Source organism: Triturus cristatus, chromosome 9 (genome assembly GCF_964204655.1).
Source record: "Triturus cristatus chromosome 9, aTriCri1.1, whole genome shotgun sequence".
Lineage (NCBI taxonomy): Eukaryota > Metazoa > Chordata > Amphibia > Caudata > Salamandridae > Triturus > Triturus cristatus.
The window spans coordinates 976,352,797-976,370,925 of record NC_140592.1 but is presented as its reverse complement, the minus strand read 5'-3'; the positions used below and the strand labels follow the sequence as shown (position 1 = coordinate 976,370,925).

At 48.0% G+C, this 18,129-nt stretch overlaps 1 pseudogene; it reads right to left on the bottom strand.

The window, feature by feature from the left end:
* Positions 1 to 3,939, bottom strand: part of LOC146799160 (small ribosomal subunit protein eS1 pseudogene) — a 48,159-nt pseudogene extending 44,220 nt beyond the window's left edge.
* Between the last annotated feature and the right edge of the window lie 14,190 nt (positions 3,940 to 18,129).

The following is an 18,129-nucleotide window of genomic DNA, read 5'->3' as shown; positions in this document are numbered from 1 at the left end:
CACAGTGCCTTGAATGCATGTGAGGAGTTTAAATTGGCAGCATTTATGTATCGGCAGCCAGTAAAGATCTCTGACGTGAGGTGTGAAGTGGGTGAACTGAGGGAGGTCCAGGACAGCTCTAGCAGGGGCATTCTGGATGGTCTGATGACAGTGGAGGAGGTGGTTGGGGGTTAGGGAACAGGATGCGTTGGAATAATCAAGTCTGCTGGTGATTAGGACTTGATGTGATGATACAGCAGGTGCTCTTCGGAATCCATATAAATATTGTTTTGAGGCTGCATACCATGTGAAAGAAGCCAGAATTAACTGCATTCACCAGTGTGGCCAAATTGAGTTTCACATCGAATATGAGCCATAGGTTACATAGATGTTTGGAAGGTGACACTATTTGACCGGGCTATGATGGCTATCAGATGAAGTCCTGGGGGGAGTTATTGTTCCTGAAGATCAGCACTTCTGTCTTGTCCATGAGGAGTTTCAGGCAATTGGTTCTCATCCATTCTGCTACATGTATCATGCATTTGGTGAAGCTGACCTGGTCATAGGGGACTTATTTGACATAGAGAGAATGAGCTGGTAGTCATCCATAGAGGAGATGATGGAGATGCCATGAGATCTAATGATGTCAGAGATTGGTGTCATGTAAATGTTGAACAGGGTAGGGCTGAGGGATGATCATTTTTTTTTTTTAAACACTTTATTTTTCAAATAAAGGAGAGAAATCACATTGCATTGCATATAGTACCTTTCAATCAAAGCAATTTGTGCCTGACATGTTCAGTACGATAGTGGTTATGATGCCAGCCTTTACAGTGGTAATATATAAAATTTCAACCTGTCTCCGACACGTCCCCCCCGCGCCCTCCCACAGTCCCAATCCAAGGTGTAATACGTTAAGGCTAACAATGCATTGCTAGTAGAGCCGAATAACTGCATTTCCCCAGAGTCTTGCTGTACTGTACAGAGCGACCATGTCATCAGAATTTCCCATCAGCCCACTCCCTCTGGCACAATGCCATTGTCTGCCTGTGCGTTGGAAGCCTGCTTGGTGGCATCCAAATGTGCCCTCAGCAGTCCCCATATGTCTTTGGGACGTGATGTTGGTGACATAAGACTGGCATATATCTCTGCGTTGGTATTGCAATACACCAGACTTCCCAGCCAATCTTGTAGTTTGGGGCCGGTTTTCCTGCCCCAGTGGATGGCAGCTTCCCTTTTAGGCAGCAGTAGCCCCAGTGATGCTAGTCTTCTTCCTTTTTTTAGTATCTGAACTGTATATCCTAAAACTGCAATTTGGGGAAGAGGATCAAGTGGAAGCCCAATTATCCTCCCTAGTGTCACGTGTTCCTCTGTCCAGTAGGTCTACAAGCGGGGACAGGTCCACGCCAGATGCAGAAAGTCAGTGTGTGGGGAAGCGCACTTTAAACAAGTGTGGGGTTTAGTGGCATCTATCTTATGCGCCATGGCTGGTGTAAAGTAAGCGCGGCGGAGGAATTTAAAATGCAGCAGCTTATGGCGGCTGTTGAGTGATATGTCCTTAGTGGCCTCACAACATTTTACCCAGTGTTCATCTGATATAGACCCTCCCGTGTCCGCCTCCCAGACCTGTCTGAGTTTTGAGTCGTCCACCGGGAACATTCGGGCGCAGGCTTTGTACATTTTAGAAATGAGGTGTGCGCCACTTGGGTTCTTTAACACCAAAGTGAGTGGGGGAAACGAGTCTGGTTCAACCGGGTATGTGGGGAGCGCAGCGTGTAGCACGGATTTCACTCTGCTCATTAGGAAGCGGGTCATGAAGCTGCAGTCAATGAACCTGGCGTCCTCATCGATGGAGAAAATGTGACCCCCCGGGAAGAGATCGCCCATCTTCACGATGTCTAATGCAGACAATGTACGATGTACTATCCCTTCCCCAGTGATTGGGAACCATCTGGCATTGGGTACCGGCAGGGCGGAGGAGTATAGAAGTGCAGCACCTGTACGCTTCCTCAAGTTGCCCCACGCCCAGGCGGCTTTGGATACCATCTGGATGTCACATCTGTCCCGTGGGAAACCCCCTGGTAGTACCTCGCTCAACCTATCTGGGAGAACCAGGTCCACCTTTGGCCATAGGAACGGGATGTGTGCATCTGGGTGAAACCAGGCGTACACATAGGGGCATTGCGCTACCAAATAGTACAGTTGGAAGTCCGGGACGTTGAAACCGCCTCTGTTATACGGCAGAGTCAATATGGACCAGCGAACGCGTGGCTGTTTTCTATCCCAGACCAGGCGGGTCATGAGTGTGTGCAGAGTGCGAAAGAAGCTGTCCGATAGGGGTATTGGAATAATATTAAAGAGATATAGAAATTTGGGAAGGACCACCATTTTCAATATGGCCACCCTGCTCGCTAGCGACAAGGGCAACCTCAGCCATCCGTCAACCTGCTCTTCTAGTTTTTGGAAAGTCTGCCCATAATTTAAGCGTATAATTTGAGTGGTGTCCAGGTGAATATGTATAAAAAGATACTTCACTGAATCTTGTTACCATTCAAGAGGGTATTCGCAGTCCCATTTGACTGTGCTCTCTGTTAGCGGGAATATGATGGATTTATGCCAATTGATACCCAGGCCCGAGAATCTACCGAAACGGATGATTTCCCGGATAAGAGGCGACAGTTTGAGGTGTGGTTCCCAGACATACAGGATGGTGTCGTCTGCGTATAGGGAAGCTAGAAGAGGGCCCGTGCGAAACTGCAGCCCCCTATGTAGGTGGCGCTCTTGAAAATGTCAGATTAGAAGGTCCATAGCTAGGGTGAATAATAGCGGGGACAGGGGGCAACCCTGTCTAGTCCCCGATATAGTCGAAATGGTCTGGACAGAGTACCGTTCAGGCAGAGTCGTGCCAAGGGGCTACTGTATAACATGGAGACTGTGACAATGAAGCCATAAGGCAGTCCCATACGCTGCATCACTTCTACGAGGAAGGGCCACTCCAAGGAATCAAACGCTTTTTCTGCGTCTAGTAATACCGCCGCTGCCGGTACTTCAGACTGTATTGTGTGTAGCACATCAAACAGCGTTCATAGATTTAGGGATGTCGAGCGTCTGGGACCCGATTGCACTGGGGAAATTATGTACTCCATCAGCTGTGAAATCTTGTTTGCGAGCACTTTCGCCAAAGTTTTATAGTCCAGATTCAATAGGGACAGCGGCCGATACGAGCCACATTGCTTGTGATCCTTGCCTGGTTTCGGGAGAAGTATTATCACGACTTCAGGCATTGTGGGGGGGAGACATTGCTTCTCTAACGCTTCCGCATAGACCTCAATTAACTGGGGGGCCAAAATGTCCTTCAACTCTTTATAAAAGTCCCCGGTGAAGCCATCCTACCCCGCGGCTGAAGAACCCCGCAGGGTGTCTATGACTAGTGTGACATCTGCAACAGATATTGGTTCCGCCATAAAGTCTAGCTTGTATTTTTCCAAAAACACCAATGCATCTTCATCTAGGTATGCAGTCTGGGCCGTGCCATCGGGTTCTGCCCTGGACGAGTACAGTGTGGCATAATAGTCTAGGAACTCGTCCCGAATAGCCGCTGTGGAGGTGAGAGTCGTACTGGCAGCTGAGTGTAGTTCAGTGATGTAATTTTTACTGTAAGGTGGCCTTAACATGTGCACCAGTACCCTGCCAGGCGCTCGCCTTCACGTATCTTCGTGCCGTGTGATACTTTCCCAGATATAGTATCTCGTGCTCGGCTGTGTCCCTATATTCAGCCAATAGGGCGAGTCTCTCAGCCTGATCCGCTGGGACAGGGAGGGTTGCGAGTTGGGAGTCCAATGTGGCTAGTTCTTGTTCGATGCAGGTCATCGTCTGTCGGAGGTCTCTGAGTACCCCCGCCTGCTTGGAGATGCATACTCCTTGAACAACAGCCTTGAAGCCCTCCCAAAGTACCGCCATGGTATCTACAGAGCCTGTGTTGAGTTCAGAATAGTGCTCTATTGCCTCCCGAACTTCAGCATTGAACAAGTCGTCTTGGAGGGTTTTACTGGGGAAACGCCATTCTCTCTCATACCCTTCCGGTCGTGGGAGCATCAAATGTAAAATAATCAGGGAGTGATCAGAAAATGTGCAAGGGAGCATAGTGTGGGAGTTAAACCAATCCCTGACTATGGGCGAGATCAGCCAATAGTCTATCCTGGACCAGGTGCCGTGTGGGCCAGAATGATGGGTATACTTGGTGAGGGTGGGATTATGCTGTCGCCAGATGTCGATCAGTGAATGTTGATCACAGAGGTCCCTCGGGGCGCACCTCGCCCGTGGTTTAGCGTCCGGTGCATTTGAAGTGCTGTCCAGTGTGGGGTGCATCAATAGATTGAGGTCCCCTCCCAAAAGCAGCGCGTGAGGGTCGTGTTTCGTGATCTGGGCATTCAGGTCATGAAAAAACTCAGGGGAGTCTACATTGGGAGCATACACATTTACTAAGGTGATTTTATGGCCATATAGATTGCCCATGACTATTACAGCTCTGCCTACCGGGTCCCGGGTCACATCTATAAGTGTGAAAGGGAGTCTCCTGTGAATTAATATAGTTGTGCCCCTAGCGTAGTTGCTATAATTAGTGAAGAATCTGTGTGTGCCCCAGCTAGCGCCAAAACGAGCCGAATCTGTGGGAGGGAGGTGTGTCTCTTGTAAATATGCAATGTCAACCTTGTGTCGGATAAGATAATGGATCACCTGCCTCCTCTTACGGGTGTTGTTGAGGCCTCTAACATTCCAGGACATGAAGGTGATGGCCGAAGGCCCCTGTATGATACCTAACCGTGACATCTAAACATTGTGAAATCTTTTATTTGTCAGGACATTTATACAATGGCAACTTGGCAAGCAATGCTAAAATAAAGTGTGAATAACAGCAAGTACAATGTGCGGTCCTTCCCCCTGCCCACCTCCCCCCACCCAGCCGCCTTCCAACCTCAAGGTGGCCAATCCCGAGCAACTTCTCCCACCCAGGTGTCATAGGGACCACCGGGCTAGCAATTGAGGACCAAGAATGGGCCCCAATATGGTAATGAGCCAAACACATTGGATATACCAAAGGAGGGTGGCAGCCAGAAATCAGACCGGTCAAGTGACGTAGCAATAAACAACACTAAATCACACAATTTCCCCATTGTGAATTGTTGATACTGCGCAAGCAATCAAAGCATCACCCAGTTCCGGAGTTCGAGAAGAGTTCCGCACTTGCATCCAATCCGCTGTGAGGCGGAGAGGCGAGCGCACCCTCCGCTGAGTTTTGCATGTTCCTCATCTTGTGCGTGCGGCAGAATTCCTGGGCCTCCGCCGGAGTGTTGAATATTCTGGACCTACCGCCAAAGTCAACTTTAAGTCCCGCTGGATATAACATTCCGTATTTGAGCCCTAGGTTTCGCAGTGTTGCCTCCACCCCCTGGAATTTTCGTCGTGCCTCCTGGACCATTGGAGTGAAGTCTGGGTAGAAGGACAGTTTTGAACCCTGCCATTTAATTACACCACGTTCTCGTGCCAGTCTTAGCGCGGTGTCGCAGTCCCTGAAGTTCAGGAGTCTCGCTATGATGAGTCACGGGGGGAGGCCAGGGTTCTCTGTATAACAAAGCCAGGCGTGAAAGCTTTGCTGTCGAACAGTTCTATGAGTAGCTTCTCTACAAAGAGGTCCATCCGGCCTGTAGATGTCGTCTCCGGGACCCCTGTGAGAAGTTGGCCTGGTATATGATGTTCACTAGTAAAAGTGACCACCTTGTACCATGCCAAGCAACCCTTATGGTGTGGTTGTAAGTCAACCTTTTCGGACTAGCTGCCCTAGTGGTAGCGTAGGCTAAGCAGTCTTTGAGGCTAAACTCGTGATGCGCGTTAAGCAGGCTGTTTTACCAAATGTAACCCCCTTTTATACCAATGAAAGGACACCACACAGATATATATTCAAAATATATATGTATTTATTTCTCAAAGTAACCCCTAGTCTCTTTATGAGCACAGGAGCACAAATCGTCAAACAAGATTACAGTAGAATACACAGAAGTTGCACTTTATATGGATAGGCCCTGGTGGCCACTCAAACCAAATACTAAAATAGTGGTATAAGTACCACAAACAGAAAAGGGAAAAGGCCTAGGGCCTCTAGAATCGCTGGGCCTACAAGGAGCTAACTTCAGTTAGTGACCAGGAAGTCCACGGGTTGCGTGTGCAGAGCAAATAGTCACACGAGAGCTCCGATAGTTTTTCAATGGGTGCGTAAAAAGTACAAAGTTACTGCAAAAGGAATCTTCCGGATGGGCTAGGAACTTAAGATTGGAAACACAGACACTAGAGATGATTCTCAACACTTGGGCACCGGAGTGCCAGCTTTACCTCACCCACAGGAAGCGGGTGCATAGGCGTCGAAGTGCGTCGGGTTTCTTCTATCTGTTCAATGGAGCCTGTAGATAAAGATGCTGCAGGCGGTCGCCCCGGAAGAGATGCGGTGGATCCAGATTGGATCGGAGATGTTGAAGACCTGTAAGCAGAGGGGACAGTGTTCACAGTCACTAGCCAGTGACCAGCGTGGCACCAGGTGGGTACCAGGCGATGTCGGGTGCAAACAGGAAGAAAGGTGTAGCTTGTCTCTGCAGCCACGTGGTCCCTGAAGGTCGACGACGTCCAGGAGTCGGGTCACGAGCTGTTCCACGCAGGCTCTCGCTGTCGGCGGTGTCGGCGACTTGATCGAAGCAAACAAGCCTTGGCAAAAGCAATTCTTGTAGGAAAGGAAATAAGCTGATGGTTCTGACCAGCAAGGTCAGAGGGACTGCTCCTTTGGAAGGGAGCAAGGGCCAGTCTGGAGCAACCAGACCAGCGGTGTATTTCGTGAAGTTCGTCGCCAAGATGGCTACTAGCCAGCGGGCCAGCAACCGGTTAGGTGCTTCGAGTGGCAAAATGCAGAAGGGCCCCACGCAGATTGTGGAGATGCTGGAGGGCTCACCTTTTTTTTTATGTTTGAAATGCTTTATTGAAGAAAAAGTATAGTGAACAACAAAATACAGGTCATATAAAGAACATTGTCATACAGAATCAAAAAGAGAAAAAACAATAGAGGGTCATCATGTGTTAAACATAAGAAACCTGAGGGAAAATTAAAAAGCATTTTGTAAAATTTTAAAGGCAACCAGGAGGGAAAGGGGGAAAGAGGAGAAAAAAGGAAGAGAAGGGAAGAAAGGGAGAGGAGAAAGAGAAAAGTAAATATGAGGCGTTAGGAGAAGAATGGATGAAGAGATCAGAGAAAAAGTAGGTAGAATAGAAAGAACAAATAAGCCAAGGGTAGGGAATAGTTGAAAGGCAGGAAAGAAAAATGCAAATGTAAAAGATATAAGAGGAGTAGAGAAGAAGAAAGGAAGAAGAGGGACAGAGCAAAGGTCACTTATGGGGGCTTGAAATTCTCAGAGGATAAAGGAGAGATAGATTTCGATTTCAGAGCCATGCGGTCAAGATATGCTGTAAGAGGCAACCAGAATAAATCTCTATTAAGGGTAGGGGTGGAGGCAGCAGCAAAACGAACATCAAGCCTGTGATAGTGACAGAGAGAATTCCACCAACATTGTATATAGAGCTTAGAGAGATCCTTCCAGTTAGAAGAAATGTGTTGAAAAGCCAGAGCCAACATAAGATCTAATAGACCAGAGGAGCGAGAAGGAATATTAAGAGTGTCAGAGATACTACCTAAAAAAAGAAGAGGGATAGAGTATGGAATAGAGATAGAAAATAGACGAGAGATATAAGACCACACCTGATCCCAAAGTGCGAGAACAGAAGGGCACAGAAAGAGTAAATGAAAAAGATCAGCATTAGGGGCAGAGCAGGTCCAACAGGCAGAGTCCTTATCAGGAGAAAAACGAGAAATGGAAACAGGAGAGAGATAAAGTCTATGATATAGAAAGAACAAGGATTGAGTTAGTGAGGCGGAACGGGAAATTTTTAAAGACCTGGCCCAAACTTTATCCCAAATAGCTATAGACCAGTCGCAGCCCAAATCTAGCTCCCAAGCAAGTTCTAATTTAGATTTCGGGCGGGTCGGATTGGGGGAGGAGAAGAATTTATAGATAAGAGAGGCTTTAGGGAGAGTAGACAAGATCTGAAGAAGTGGGGAATGGGATACGGGAGAGGATGACAAGGGAAGTGAATAATAAACATCAAGTATGATGGCCATAAGGACAGTGAATCTGCGGAAAAAAGACTGGGGGCAGTGAAACAGAAGTCGGAATCGAGGAAAAGAACATGGAAGAAGACCATCAAAAAGTTGGTTAACCCACATCAGACCCTTTGTTCTCCACACCGTCCAACAAATAGGACGATTATTGAGGAGAATAAGCGAATTGTACCAGATAGGGGAGGCCAAAAAGGATTCACGAGAGACCGGGTCAGGACGGACCAGAGCATGTAAAAGAGAAGAAGTATGCTTGAACAGGGGTAAAGGAGTGGTTAAATTCTTAGCAGTGAAATGTACAATTTCAGATAGAGAGAAAGGAGAGAGGAGTGAGCGTTCAATAGAGAGCCAAAGAGGAGCAAGAGGGGAGGGTGCAAGAACAAGCCAATTAGAAGCCTGACGGAGAGAAAAGACTTATGATAGAGACGAAAATCCGGAAAGTTGACTCCGCCATTGGACTTCGGTTTACGAAGAGCAACTAGCGCCACTCTCGATTTTTTATGATTCTAGAGAAACTTAGAGAGACAAGAGTCAATGCGTTTAAAATAGATATCAGGGATATGAATGGGGAGCATGGAAAAGATGTATATAAGAATGGGAGATATCATCATTTTGATCGAGTCCAGCCGACCCCACCATGAAAGAAAGAGAGGATTCCAAGAAGAGAACAACTTATCCATACGGGATAGTACAGCAGACATGTTCAACCGAATAGATGAAGAGATGGAGTTAGAGAACCAAATTCCAAGGTACTTAATTTTAGATGAGTTCCATGCAAAACCAGTGGTCGAAAACTGATGAGGGAGACAAAATTTAGTAAGCGGAAGGATCTCAGTTTTATCAGAGTTAATCTTGTAACCAGAAACTTGGGAAAAGGAGTTAAACTCAAGTAGTAAGGCCGGAATGGATTGGTCAGGATCAGAAATAAACAAAAGAATGTCATCCGCATACGCGGAGAGTTTCAAATGAGTCTTGTCATAAGGGAAGCCAGAAATAGAAACGTTGTTTCTAATAGACGTAAGAAATGGCTCTAAAGCTAGGACAAAAAGTAAAGGGGACAAAGGACAGCCCTGACGGACGCCACGCTGCAAGGGAAAATAAGGGGATAGCTGGCCATTAACTAAAACAGACGCCTTAAGGGAGGAATAAAGTAAAGAAACAAGAGAAATAAAATTAGGACCAAAACCGTGCCAACGGAGGGAGGCAAAGAGAAAGGACCAATCTACTCTATCAAAAGCCTTCTCAGCATCAACCGAGATGGCAGCTAGAGAGAAGTTGAGAGAAGGAACCTTATTGAGAACATTGAGAAAAAGGCGGGAATTATCTGAAGTGAGTCTGCCTTTTACGAATCCACATTGTTCCTTACCTATGAGATGTGGGAGGAAAGGATCTAAGCGCCGGGCAAGAAGTTTAGCAAATAATTTATAGTCTACATTGACAAGGGATATTGGGCGATAATTTTTACAGAATTGCGGATCACGACCCTCTTTGGGTATTAGGCAGATCGTAGCCTCGTGAAAGGTACCGGCCGCTGTGCCAGAGGTAAAGAAGGATTGGAAGAGGGAGAATAGTTTAGGAAGCAAGAGATCTGAAAAATGTAGATAAAATTCCACCGAGAAACCGTCCGGACCCGGAGATTTACCTTTGGTTAGAGATGTTAAGGCGCTATCCAGTTCGGTAATGGAAAGATCAAGTTCAAGATCAGGGAAGTTGAGATGAGAAGTGGAGGGGGCAGGAATTTTATCAAAGTAGGATTGAATAAGAGCAGCCGGACTCAGGAGTATAAAGGGATTGGTAGAACTGTTGAAATTGGGCGAGTATATCCTGCTCCTTGTGCAAGAGAAGATTATCGGTGGAATATATTGAATCAATCAGGTTACGCTCCTTGCGAGACTTAAGGTAGTTGGCCAAAAGTTTACCTGACTTGTTGCGACCACCGTAGTAGCGGGCGCTGCTGCGAAGTAACATTGAGGAAGCGTTGTCAGTGGAGATTTTGTTAAAATCGAGTTTGGCGCATATAAGGTCTGGTAAAACCATTTTAGTAGAAGAGGTGTAGAATTTATGCTCCAGGGATTTAATATGGGAGAGAAGGTCTTCCTGTTTCTTAAGATAAGACTTCTTTTTCTTTGAGACAAAGTCAATCACAAAACCGCGAGCGGTAGCCTTAAAAGAGCCCCAAATAACATGAGGGGGTAAAGAGGGATCAGAATTAAGTAGGAAAAATTCCATAGCAAAGGAAAGAAAAGAAGAAGAAAAGAGGGGATCCAGGAGGAGAGAGTTATTGAAACGCCAGCGGGAGGATTTGGGATGAGGAGGAAGAAGATCAAGAACAGTGACAATGGGAGCATGGTCTGAGATAACTATCGGCTCTATGGATGAGGAAAGAAGATTTTGAGAAAGAGACTGAGAAAGGAAGATGTAGTCAATCCGAGAGAAAGAGGCATGAGGAGGTGAAAAGAAATGATAGTCCAAAGAGTCAGAATGGGACAGTCTCCATGAGTCGAGAAGGTGAGATTTGGAAATAGTGTCAAGGAATTGTGTATGTGATTTGTGGGGGGTGAAGCGGGCAGAGGATTTGCGATCAAGAAACGGGTCAACAACTTGATTACAATCCCCACCCAGAATGAACAGGGAATCACTGTATTGAAAACACTTAGAAGTTATCAGAGGCCAAAAATTACAATCAGGATGAGTGGGGCCATATACATTAAAAACAGTCAAGGATACAGAATTGATTAACAGCTTAACTAAGACCCAACGACCCTCAGTATCATTTTCTTGAGAAAGAACTTTACATTTGAGCTTCTTGTGACACAAAATGGCCACACCGTTCTTTTTGTTAGATGTAGGAGAGAATAAAACCGTTCCCACCCAGCCTCTTTTTAACTTAAGAGACTCCGCCTCAGAAAGATGAGTCTCTTGTAAAAGAACTAAGTCAGGAGTATAAGAGGCTAGATGGGAAAGCACTCTCTGCCGTTTAATAGGGCTTACAAAACCTTTCACATTCCATGAGATAACTTTGAATTAAATAACAATAAAATGTGCAAGGAACAGAGGAAAGACATAAAACCGAAAACGCCATAAAGGAGAATAACAAGTGAGTGAGAGAAAAGAGCAGGACAAAGGAAAGTCAGAAGACATAGCAAGAGAAGAGCAAAGAAAAAGGAAAGAAAGGAAAAGGGAGGAAAAGAGGAGTAGAAGAAGAGACAGTACATATCCAAAACGGATGACTGAGGAAAACATACCTGAAGGGGGAAGGGAGATGACAAGATGACGATGGGGTATGGGAGGATTCGACAAGAACAGCCCCCCAAGCCGGAGAGCAACACACCGCACCAGGACGGAATATGAGGAAGACGGACCGTATGATATGAAGAGGGATACAAGAGGGTTTATCGAGTAGAAAATCTAAGGGAGGGAAAAAGGAACATGTTATGCAGAAGTCATGGGGAGGTAAACAATACAAAATACAGACATTGTATGCAAAACAGAAAACCCAAACAACAACCATTATATAATCATATCAAGCAGAAGAAGAATCAAACCAAGGCGGGAAAAAAAAATTCCAGCAGGAACCTGTAAGGAGAAAAACCAAACAGATAAATAATCAACCAGTAGGGGGATTGGATGTGTCCATGCCAGCATTAGTCTGAATGTGAATGAAATTCTTAAGTTCAGCCGGATCTTGGAAAGTCCAGGTGTTGTTTTGATGAGTTACCTTGAAGGTACAGGGGTGAAAGAGGCCATATCTGGCTCCCATAGAGCGCAGAGGAGGACGAAGAGATAAGAATTCTTTTCTTCTGGCAGCAGTGACATTAGAGACATCCTGAGAGAGAAAAACTCTTTGACCCATCCAGGACACTTGGCGCTTCGCTCGGGCTGTAGAGAGGACCAGAAGGAGATCAGTAAATTTGAGGAAGAGGATGATGACCCCTCGGGGTTTGGTTGAGGAGGAGGAGCGAGGGCCAAGTCTATGGGCTCGTTGGATACTGAGAGAGGTAGTAGCGGGAAGGTCCAGTAGTTTCAGAAGGAAAGAAGAGAAAAACGTGACAGGATCATCTCCTTCCAAGTATTCCGGCAGGCCATAAACGCGTAGGTTATTCCTCCTATTCCTGTTTTCCAAGTCTTCAGTGTGTTGCTGAATGGCAAGAAGAGACTTTTCCAGAGAGGAGATGCGTTGAGAGTTTGACTGAATCTCTGGAACCTGCTGCTCCACAGAAGAAACACGAGCCTCCATAGTTGACCATTTGGCCTCAAAAAGCTGCATCTTAGTATTGGTCTCCTCCACGAACGGGCGCAAAGCGCGAATCTCCTCATGTATCAACTCCATAGATAGAGGGGGTGGAGATGACTCGGATGGAGGAGGAGAGGAGTCCTGCTTCAAGCGCTTAGGTAAGGAGGCAGGAGGAGAAGACTTACTGGAGGTAAGTTGTGATGGAAAAGAGCGGGTGGAGGCTGTTGTCGCCATTTGATCTGTGGAAGGAGGATGGGGAGAATGACCTGTTGATGAGGAAGAGGCGGAGGAGGATGGAGTCTTCGAGGGCACAAAGACAAACTTTGGGTTGCGTAGCTTGCCCATAGAAGCCTAAACGTGCCGGTGACAGTGACAGGAAGACAAAGAAGCAAACCAACACAACGACCTGCACTCAAAAGCAGAGAATGTCAATATGTCCGGTCTGAAGAGCCCAGCGATCAGCAGGAGTAGCGGAGGACACTTGGAAAAATCGTGAAGAAACCCCAGACCCAGAGGTAATGCCAGCAGATGATAGAAGGTGTTTCCAGTAATAACCAGGAGATCACCAGTGGGCGCGAAAGCCATGCGCACTAAGACTTGGTGAGCATAATTGCAAAAAAAGAAACTGGCACAAAGACGGAAAAATGAGTCTTACGCCTTGGAACTGAGGTAAGTTATCATTGAAGAGCACAGCGTATGTGGCAAGCTGCGAGGAAGGCATGAAGGCAGAGGACACATAAAACGGAGCGCCAACATGAGGAGTAAGTTGGAAGGATAGCGCACTGACAGGGCGCAAAACACAGAGGAGAGGTCTTTAGTTGGCTAGAGTAAAGTCTAGTGACTGGAGAAAGAGCAGGAAGAGCATGACTGTAATCACCTCAGCGACGCGCAGACATCGCAACTGCAGGAAAGCGAAATCTGGCAGTCACATCTCCAGCACGAAGCCATCCGTTTACAGGAGCCACAAGAAGTCTCAGAAGCTGGCATTAATAAAGAGACCACATGGAGCCAAATGACATATCCCCCTGACGCAGCCACCAGAAACAATTCATACAGGATTGGTGATTAAATAACATTGCCCAATAGTAGGTTTAGCGCCATGTGAGATTTGACTGAAGAAAACAAGTTCTGTGATGCTTCATTAAAATTGTGTAGATGTCACAGCAAGAGAGGCTCTGGTGCAGAATCTATCTTTATGCGCCCCCATTATGTAGAAATCAATTTAATTCACCTCTCAGGAGCGTTGAGGCAGATGTGACAGACTCAGGGAGTAGCAGCGAGCCACAGTAGGAGCATTCCCCTCAAACGCGGTGGCATCGTAAAGTCATCACAAAATGGCGGACGCGCTGAGACGATTAGCAAATTCGCCGAAAATGAGGCATTTTTGACAAATGAGCGGACCCCCAGACCTCACCAGGTGCACATTACGTTCCGATGCTGGGAAGTGCCAGAAAAAATGGAAACAATGCAGAAACGCCTCCGTACGGGTTGAAAGTCCGTCCCGGTGTTGCGGAGCTCCAAAGTCAGGCGGCCATTCCAGTCGGCGTCCAAGCCACGCCCCGGAGGGCTCACCTTTGATGCAGATGCTGCTCGGATGTTGGGCTTCTCAGATCCCAAAGCACAACTTGGAGGGAACCTCGGTTGTTGCGCTTGTCAGCTTGTCGTAGTCGTTCCAAGATGGCTGGCTCCACGTGTCTCGGTGCCTCCACGGGTCTCCTCTTTTCAGGGACTGTGGATCGGGCGGTGAGAGGTCTGGAGGTCCAGGTCTTGTCAGTCTCTGGGCTCGGGCTCCGGCGGGAGGCGGCGGCAAAGCAGACGTTGATTCGCTGGATGGTGCTTGGGTTAGCAAGGTGGTCACTCCCTGACCACAGGGGAGATTGGCTTCAGTCCTCTGTGCGGCAAAGCGTCGAAGTTCCCGTCTTCTTCTTAGTTTCAAGTTGATTCCAGGATGTCTGAAGTCTTAGGACACAGCGCCTACCTTTAAGCGGATTCTAGGGGCCGGACTACCTGCTAGGTCCCTCCCTAAGGGTGGGACCAGGAAGGGGGGTGGTTACACCCCCAATCCTTTGTCCAGCTCGCCCCAGGCCCGGGACTGGTGTGCCCCAGGACCGGTTTGAACTGGCATATGCACCGAGGCTCCTTGTGAGCCACAGGCATGTCTGGTTTCTTTCAAGCCCTACCTGACCAATACACAAAATCCTGTCTGGGGTGGTGCATGCACCTCCCCTGGCAGGAAACCCTTTGTCCACACCTCCCAAGCTGGAAGGACTCCCAGCAGCAGGAGGGCAGACTTGTGTCTGTGGTGGCAGCATCCATTTTGTGGAGCTGAGGCTATGTCTGATCTTACCCGGGTTTCAGGTACTGTACATGTCGTGTCCCTCTAGAAGGGTGGAATGCTAACCCCGTCGCCAGAATTGGCGAGGGGTTAGTATTCCAATTTGTATGACACCTTACTCGACATGTTTTGATAAAGCCAAACCAAAGATAGCATTTAACCGCGAGGTTCATAATGCACTTAAGAGTATATGGTATGACGATATCTGGAAACAGTAGAAGGAAGTTGTTCCGACCACTGCAGACAGGCTCAGCTCATGCCAGAGCACCATCTCACATGGAACCAAGCACTCTGCCTTCAGGATTGTTAAGGCCTGCCATAGGAGTGACTTATAGGTTACCAGGTGTCCCATTTAAGGTTAGGTATAGGTATACTACACCTAAGTAAGAGGTGGTTACACCAACTTACCCCAGCTGAGTGATCAGCCAGTTGTGTCAAATTTGTTAGGCCAAGCCTGGGGTGGCATAATACATGCTTCAGCCCCTGGCAGGCCTTGGGTACACCAATGCCCTGGGTACCTAGTGTACACTGGTACAGGGGCTGACAGGGTGATCCAACCAATTGGGTATGTACCTAGGGTACAGGGAGTCCATTTTACAGAGAGAGCAGATAGCCTGAGAGCCTGAATGGCAGGATCTCAGGCCAACTAAGTCGAAAAACCAGCTAGACACTAGGCAAAAATTTGGGGGTAACCATAGTCAGATATCCACCTTCCTACACAACCCCCCCCCCCAAACGAAGGGAGATAAGGCTGACCTTGACCAGGTAAGCCTATATTGCCCAAGTGGCCATATAAGGAGGAACCAGCACTGGCATGGTTACCCCCTGTCTCATGGTCCACTAAGCAATCCCTCACCCTAAGGGTATCAGAGGGTCTCCACCAAAGGGAATCTCTACCTTTGGTGTGTCTTGGCAAAGTAAAAGGCTGGTGTTGAGATGGAGTACTGAAGTGAGTGTCCTCAAAGTGAGGCCTCAGCTTCCTCCAATCATCCTCCATCATGGATGCCTTTCTTTCCTTAACTGAGTTGCACTGTGCTCTCAGGGTCAGCCTCTGGCTACCTAAAGCTGGAGGCTGGGTCCCTTTTGTGGGCTTACTGGAGGGACAGGTCAGGTTTGGGGCCCTAAGGTCCCATGTTTGCCTGTGCCCAACAGAATCCCTCTGGGGGAGGTCCCTAACTACCTGTAAAGGAGATCCCTCAGGAATGTTTTTACCCATCACCTGACTAGGGCTACTAGCCAGGCAATCCTCATTCTTTTGATGGGGGGGTTCTTGTGGACAGGGGCCCTCTGGGGGTCCATTGGCCTCCCTGACCTCTGCAGCCCTGGGCTGACTGAGGCAGGGTAGAGAGAGGCAGGCTACCTGCACCAGACTGGGTCCCACCTTGGAAGGGGCCACTGACATCAGAGGCTCTGCCAGGCCAGGCCTGGCTACCTCTGGGGCAGTTCCTTCACAAGGGGTGAGGTCAGATCCCTGAGGAGGCTGACCTTTTCCTAATGTCTGGGGAGAGGGAGACTTTTCTTCCTCTCCACTACTCTCTGTTTATGTGGAGTGATCCATAGTTTCAGGCTTCACTACACCTATGTCAGTCTGAGTATAGGCTGAGACCATTACAGCCTTGCCAACCTTTTCAGGGGGGCACTCAGTTTGTGTTTGAGCTGTGACTGTCACAGCTCTGCCAGTCTCTACAGGGAAGTCTGTCTGTGCCTGGGCTGTGGCTACCACTGCCCTTCCAACCTTTTCAGGGAGGAAATCTATTTGGACAGGGGTTGTGAATGGCACAACCCCACTACCCTTTTGTGAAAGGCCTACCATTTTAGAATGGGTGTCTTGTTCAACTCCAGCCCAAGCTGAGAGTTCCAAGTCATTCCCCAGTAAGCAGTCTACAGGCAAGGTTGGGGACACTGCCACCCTTTTAGGGCCAGTGACCCCTCCCCAGCAGAGACATACCTCTGCCATGGGATGACTGTTCTGTTTGCCACAATGTTAGTCACCTGGTAGGAGAACCCAGGCAAAAGCTGCTCAGAGGGAACTAGCCAATGGGCCACCATAGTGATGCTAGCTCCAGTGTCTCTGTAGGCCTCAGCTTTTGTACCATTGATGTAGGGCTCCTGTCTGTACCTACCCAAAGTGTTGGGACAGACAGTGAAGTTGGCAAACCCCATGCCACCATCACAGACAAGAGTAGTTGCTGTAGGGGAATTGGCTAAGCCAGGGTCCCCCTGTGTTCCCCAAGTGAACCCACCCATATTTATGGGGGCACTCCCACCACCTGGGGGATTACTGCTGACAGTAATAGGTGGTGTGACAGGAGTACTTGGAGGAACAGTTTTGTTTTTAGCCCTTGGGCAACTGCTGTCAGTTTTCCAATGCCCAGGAGTTTTACACTCATGGCAGTAAGGCTTTTTAGCTGTGGTAGAGGAGGGAGCTTGGGACCCACCACCCTGTGTGGAGTTTTGGGGCCCTGAGGAAGATTTCTCTTTTTCTTTATCCCCACCCTTCTCTTGAGGCTTGGTGGTATCTTTCTTTTGGTCACCACCCTGGTTTTTAGGCCTGATCCTGGTCCTGACCCATTTATCTGCCCTCTTTCCCAATTCTTGGGGAGAGGTCAAATCTGAGTCTACCAGGTGTTGATGGAGAAGCTGGTTTTGACAATTACTTAAAATCTGCTCTCTCATCATCAAATTGTACAATCCTGTATAATCAGACACCTTACTTCCCAGCAACCAACCCTCCAAAGCCTTAGTTGCACATTCCACATATTCAGACCAGTCCTGAGTCTGTGTCTTCTGGTTGTCTCTGAACATTAACCTGTACTGTTCAGTGGTTAAGCCTAACCCATCAACTAGGACACTCTTCAGGACTCTGTAATTTCTGACATCCTCTTCTCTAACAGTGAGGAGTCTATCTCTGCCTCTCCCCTCAAAGGAGAGCCATAAGATTGCTGCCCACTGGTCTTCAGGAACCTGCTGCACTTTGCAGGCTCTCTCAAGAGCAGTCATCCATTTGTGGATGTCATCCCCACTTTTGTAGGGGGGCACAATCTTGGACAGGTTCCTATTGTCAAAGACCCTATCTTTGTCCCTAGGGACAATGCTGCCACCAGTGGGTATAGACCCACTCTCTCTAGGTTGCCTAGCCTTGTTCAGTTTTTCTTCCATCAGGGCTACTTCTAGCTCCTGCTTCCTGATCCTCAACTGGGCTTCCTGCATTCTGGCCTCATGTTCCCTCCTCTGAGGGGTGGTCATCCTTTTCCTGGAGTGACCTTGAGAGCCTCTAGAGCCATGAGAAGCATTGGATTCGCCTCAGCGATTCCTTTGCCTCCCAAGCCCTGTGTTAAGTCCACTGGGGAGATCCAATGGGGTAAACCC